This window comes from Vicia villosa, linkage group LG4 (genome assembly GCF_029867415.1).
Source record: "Vicia villosa cultivar HV-30 ecotype Madison, WI linkage group LG4, Vvil1.0, whole genome shotgun sequence".
Taxonomy (NCBI): domain Eukaryota; kingdom Viridiplantae; phylum Streptophyta; class Magnoliopsida; order Fabales; family Fabaceae; genus Vicia; species Vicia villosa.
In genome coordinates, this window is record NC_081183.1 from 93,657,621 (window position 1) to 93,663,259 (window position 5,639).

Below are 5,639 nucleotides of genomic sequence, written 5' to 3' on the forward strand. Positions count from 1 at the left end.
TAGTAAGGGGTGGAAGGAACATTTAGCACACTTGTCTCAAGTATTAGAGGTTTTGCAACACCATTGTTTTGTAGTTAACCAAAAGAAGTGCAATTTTGCTAGTAGGAAGGTTGAATATTTGGGGCATGTAATATCTGAACAGGGGGTGGCAGTGGACCCAGCAAAAATTAATAGCATTTTGGAGTGGCCAGTTCCTCATAATGTCAAAGGGGTGAGAGGTTTTTTGGGGCTGACGGGGTATTATCGGAAATTCATTGTTGGTTATGGTAAAATAGCTAAACCGTTAACAGAGCTAACCAAGAAAGAAGGGTTTCATTGGGGACTAGAAGAGTTGAAGGCATTTGAGAATCTAAAAAGGGTTATGATCCAAGCTCCAGTTTTAACCCTTCCGGATTTTGCACAACCCTTCGAGATTGAGTGTGATGCGTCCGGGAGAGGAATAGGCGCGGTACTGATGCAAAAAAAGAAACCCATAGCCTATTTCAGCAAAGCCTTATCTAAGAATAATTTGAGTAAGTCGGCGTATGAGAAGGAGTTGATGGCATTAGTGTTGGCTGTTCAACATTGGCGTCCTTATTTGTTGGGAAGGAAATTTGTGGTGTATTCTGATCAAAAAAGTTTACGACACTTGCTACAACAACGTATTACTACAGCCGATCAACAGAATTGGATAGCCAAACTATTAGGCTATCATTTTGAGGTAGTATACAAACCCGGGCCAGAAAATAAAGCTGCTGATGCTCTTTCAAGAATGCACGAAGAAGTGGAACTAAAGGGAATAGTGTCATTCCCAATATGTATGCAGGAACAACAAATCCAACATGAAGTAAGGAATGATCCTTATTTAAAGAAAGTAATGGCTGATTTGCAATTGAAACCTACCTCCCAATCGGGTTTCCAATTGATCAAAGGGAGGTTGTTCTATCATGATAGGCTGGTGCTATCTGCCGAATCTGAATGTATACCTTTATTGTTGAAGGAGTTTCATTCGTCCAGTACCGGGGGTCACTCGGGTTTTTTGCGTACATATCGGAGATTAGCTGGTAACCTCTACTGGGTAGGAATGAGGAAGTCAGTTCAAACATTTGTACAGAGTTGTGACGTGTGCCAGCGCCAAAAGTATTCTGCGTCTTCACCCATGGGTTTGTTGCAGCCACTGCCAATTCCGGAGAGAGTTTGGGAAGACATCTCAATGGATTTTATAACTGGTCTTCCAAAATCAAAGGGGTATGAAGCGATTTTTGTAGTGGTGGATAGATTATCTAAGTATGGACATTTTATTCCCTTAAAGCATCCGTATACAGCAAGAAAGGTAGCTGAGATTTTTACCAAGGAGGTGGTGCGTCTCCATGGTGTTCCACAATCTATTGTTAGTGATCGTGACCCCTTATTTGTCAGCTTATTTTGGAAAGAGTTATTCCGTTTGCAGGGGACTATGTTGAGTATGAGTTCTTCCTATCATCCGGAGACGGATGGACAAACGGAGGTTGTAAATCGGTGCCTAGAAGCATATCTTCGTTGTTTTGCATCAGAACAACCGAAGGAGTGGTCACATTGGATTCCATGGGCTGAATTGTGGTATAATACCACATTTCATGTGTCTACGGGTACTACGCCATTTGAAACGGTGTATGGGAGAAAACCACCTACTGTGGTGAGATTTCTACAGGGAGAAACTAAGGTGGAGGCAGTGGCAGCTGAGCTTGTTGATCGGGATGAGGCTTTGCGTCAATTGAAGTATCATTTGATTCGGGCTCAAGAGCAGATGAAGAGGTACGCGGACAAGAAAAGAAAAGCCTATTCATTTGAGGTGGGTGAATGGGTATTCTTGAAGCTCCGACCCCATAGGCAACAAACAGTCTCTCGAAGGATTAATCAGAAACTTGCCCCTCGATACTTTGGACCTTTTCCTATCCAGAAGAAAATAGGAGCAGTATCATATAAGTTGAAATTGCCTGAAGGAAGCCGAGTACATGCAGTGTTTCATATATCTCAACTTAAGAAGGCTATTGGGGAGTATGCTGCTGAAACTCAACTACCGGAAGGGCTCGAGATAGAGCCAGAAGACTTGGAAGAACCTGAAGAACTGTTGGCTTCAAGGTCAATTACGAAAAATGGACAGCGGGTGCGACAATGGTTGGTGCGTTGGAAGGGAAGAGCTGTAGAAGACACCACTTGGGAGGATGAGTCGGTTTTAAAAAGTCAGTTCCCTTCTCTCAGCCTTGAGGACAAGGCTGTTGTTTCTGGGGAAGGTAATGATAGAACCACTACTATTGGGCCTGTTACTAATGAAAGGCCCAACCCTGCTGTTTGGAGAGTATACGTGCGCAGGGGTAAGAAAGTGGGGAATAATTCTGTTAGTGACGTGGCAAAGGAAATCCCGGATTCTTAGGGAGTTTGTTAGTAGTGAGAGATATAGGGAGGAGGGGAGTGTTGGTTAGACTCACGCACGATTATTGTTTTATTGTACTAGGAGATTGTATTCTCTGGAGGAGCTCTGCTCTGGTTATACAGTATTGCTATTTCCTTTCCTTCCATTAATACAAAAACTACATTTCACATTCCTTTACACTGTTTTATTCATTCTTTTTTTCTGAGTTCTATCAGATTTTCCACTTCTCAAACTTCTCCATTGGAATAGTGTTAAGTTCCTTACTCCATAATGTTTTCTCAAGTTTATGTCGAGTTGTCCTATATACTAGAAGAATTGCCCGCATGTAATTCACGAATCATGTCTCGTAAAGATGAATCAGAAGAAAAGTTTAAGTTGTTTCCGAATTTGACAACAGCAAGGATTTTCGATTATAATGTTCCAATTTACTGTGCTCTATGAGGTTCAGAGTCTGCATCTTGAATTGGTAAATAAGAAATTGAATTGTGTTCAAGATATATGAAAATGAACTTCTTAATTAAGTTGTTTATACAAATATATGCAAAATCTGGAATGGATTCGTTGCAAGCATCTTCCCTTGTTTCATCGACTCACCAACATTGACATTTTCTTCACCAATGTATCGTTGGAGGAGGCATTGAAGTGGTTGCTACAGTTGCTCGTTCATTGCCCCATACTCCAAAATTTTAAAATTCAGGTTTAGTTGTTGTTTAGAGTTTATTCCTTTGTTTTTAGATATCAAATTCCAGTATTTCAAATTCTAAAAACAGTCATGTGAATTGTTTACAGTATTGTGTGGACCATCAGAATGAGTTGGTTGGCGACTATTGGATTGATCCACCAACTGTTCCAGTGTCTTTCATCGCAGCTCAAAACTTTCTTCCTTAGAGGCTACAAAGGTAATGAAAATGAGTTCCAATTTGTCTGATATATTATGCAGAACTCAAAGGTACTACAGACAATGACAATTAAGAGCAACCCTGTTGTAGATATCAATAGAAAACACCAAATTTCAATGAAATTATCTTCAACTACAATGGGCTCTACTCTACAACATGTAAGCTTTTATTTGATTGTTTGATGGAAGCTCGAATATGTAGTACTAATTTCTACATACAAAATAGTAGGATTTGATGGTTTGAAATACATGAACTTTGTATCATTTTTCCCTTTATGAAAGAGGGTATGTGAAAAACTAAAAGACATAATTCTATTTTTGCGGCCCTCTTGGCGTAATAATATTTATTTGGTATAACCCTTTTGACAGTTATTTTCGACATGAACTTGCTAACCAAAATGCTGAAACCACCAATTTGACAAAAAAACTCGATTGAGTAAGTTTAAGGTTTTTATTTATTAGTTTTTATTGGAATGAAGAGTGCATTTTGGATTGAAGCCTATATTGCTTTCAGGTAAGGAAATCCATGCAATGAGAGTCAAATTAGAAGCTGCAAAATATGATGTGATCAAATACTACACAGGCACCCTTGTCTTTATATCAACAATGGGTCTGTCGATAATCCAGGTCATATTATAGTTTTCCATGAAATCAAAGGTGAGTTATATTATGGTCTCTATTTTCATTTTTTCTTTCGCATCTCGGAATTCAAAGGAGTATCATTGGTTTCCATTGCTACAGGACTTGCAATTCCATACATAACATTTTCGGGTGAGTTCCACAGAATTACCCTCAACTTCATGGTTGGTATCCCCTGCCCTAGCCTCATTAAAATACTAGAATTGATTAACTCAGTAGTTACTATTAACATAATATAATATGATGAGATGTATTAGTGTTTGACTTATTAGTTTTCTAGTTAATTCTGGTATGTGATTTTGAAGGTGGCAAGTGGCAAAGAACTGATATGAAGAAGGTGTTGTGCCCTCAGAACCATTCTTTGTGCCTCAGGCCAAGAGCAACAGAAGAAAATATGGTTAGCATCCTTATAATTATTATATATATATATATATATATATATATATATATATATATATATATATATATATATATATATATATATATATATATATATATATATATATCTAATAAAATTATACATCATAAAATCATTTATTTACGTTAGTTTGTTAAAAATATCTAGAATATATATGATAATATTTGACTGGATATTTGTGCCAATAAATTTTATACTAATATTACATACAAATCGAATCCATATTTTAATATAATAGTAATCTTAAAAGAAGTTGGAACACGATTATGTTTTAGGATTACCATTTTAAAATGAATTTTTTTACTGTACTGGTATAGAATTTAAATTAATATTAATAAATTGTATTTTACTCATGCATGATGGGATGATATTAAACTAAGACTATTATTTTTGACTTAAAAATTATAAATTTTATAAGAATCCATTATGACTTTAAAAATATAAATGTACTAAATGAATTATGCCTCAGTGGACAATAACAATATACATGGTTATTCTTCTACTACTTAATTTTGAAATGTATACCTCAAAACTCAACTCATGCTTTTGTTCTTATTTTATATTAACCAGTTTTAATTTAAAATATATGTAGAGACCTCTTTTATATTAACCATTTAGAGTTGAACATCTATGTAGGGACTTTTTTATATTAATCATTTTGAGTTGAACATCTATGCAGGGACCTCTCTTATAACAATATAAGTGGCTTCTTCTCGATAATTATCATAGTTTAAGTCTCTGAGAGACCTTTACTAATTTTAACTTATGTCATATTATATTGGTATATGAGTTTGTAGGACTAATAGAACTCAATTTTGCTAGTACCCATGGAGTGAACATGTCATGGTTGTAAAGTAATTTTTTAGACCTTGTTGTGATATTTGTAAACAAGTGGATTTGATTTAAAATATTTGGTATTGATGGATCATAATATGTATGAAATGAGTAACTTAAAGTGTTATTTGGTATTGAATTGAATGTAGCTTTTTGATATTTGCACACCAAAAGAATTATTTTGTGTAAAAGAAAATTATAAAATGTACTACAATAACATTTTGTAAAGTGATATTAATGAAACATCCTATAATAGCACTTTTAAGAGAAAGCGCTATTAAACATATGCCATATATTAGCGCTTTTTTTAAAAGTGCTATTAAACATGTGACATATATTAGCGCTTTGTTTGAAAGTGCTATCAAACATGTACCCTATAATAGCGCTTAGTTTGAAAGTGCTATCAAAAGCAAATAAAAAAATATGCAAAATGTCCACTTCACTAGCGCTTAAGCAAA

The 5,639-nt window shown here is 35.6% G+C and overlaps 1 long non-coding RNA gene across 2 annotated transcripts; it reads left to right on the forward strand.

Annotated features, from left to right (window-relative positions):
• Window positions 1-2,612: 2,612 nt before the first annotated feature.
• LOC131594981 (uncharacterized) lies at window positions 2,613-5,287 on the forward strand. Of its 2 annotated transcripts, none has more exons than XR_009281640.1 (7): window positions 2,613-3,089; window positions 3,182-3,449; window positions 3,660-3,726; window positions 3,805-3,947; window positions 4,032-4,093; window positions 4,235-4,326; window positions 5,027-5,287. It is a non-coding gene; the product is annotated as an uncharacterized LOC131594981 (long non-coding RNA). The 2 variants fall into 2 exon arrangements; XR_009281641.1 differs by having other exon boundaries at window positions 3,810-3,947.
• Window positions 5,288-5,639: the final 352 nt, after the last annotated feature.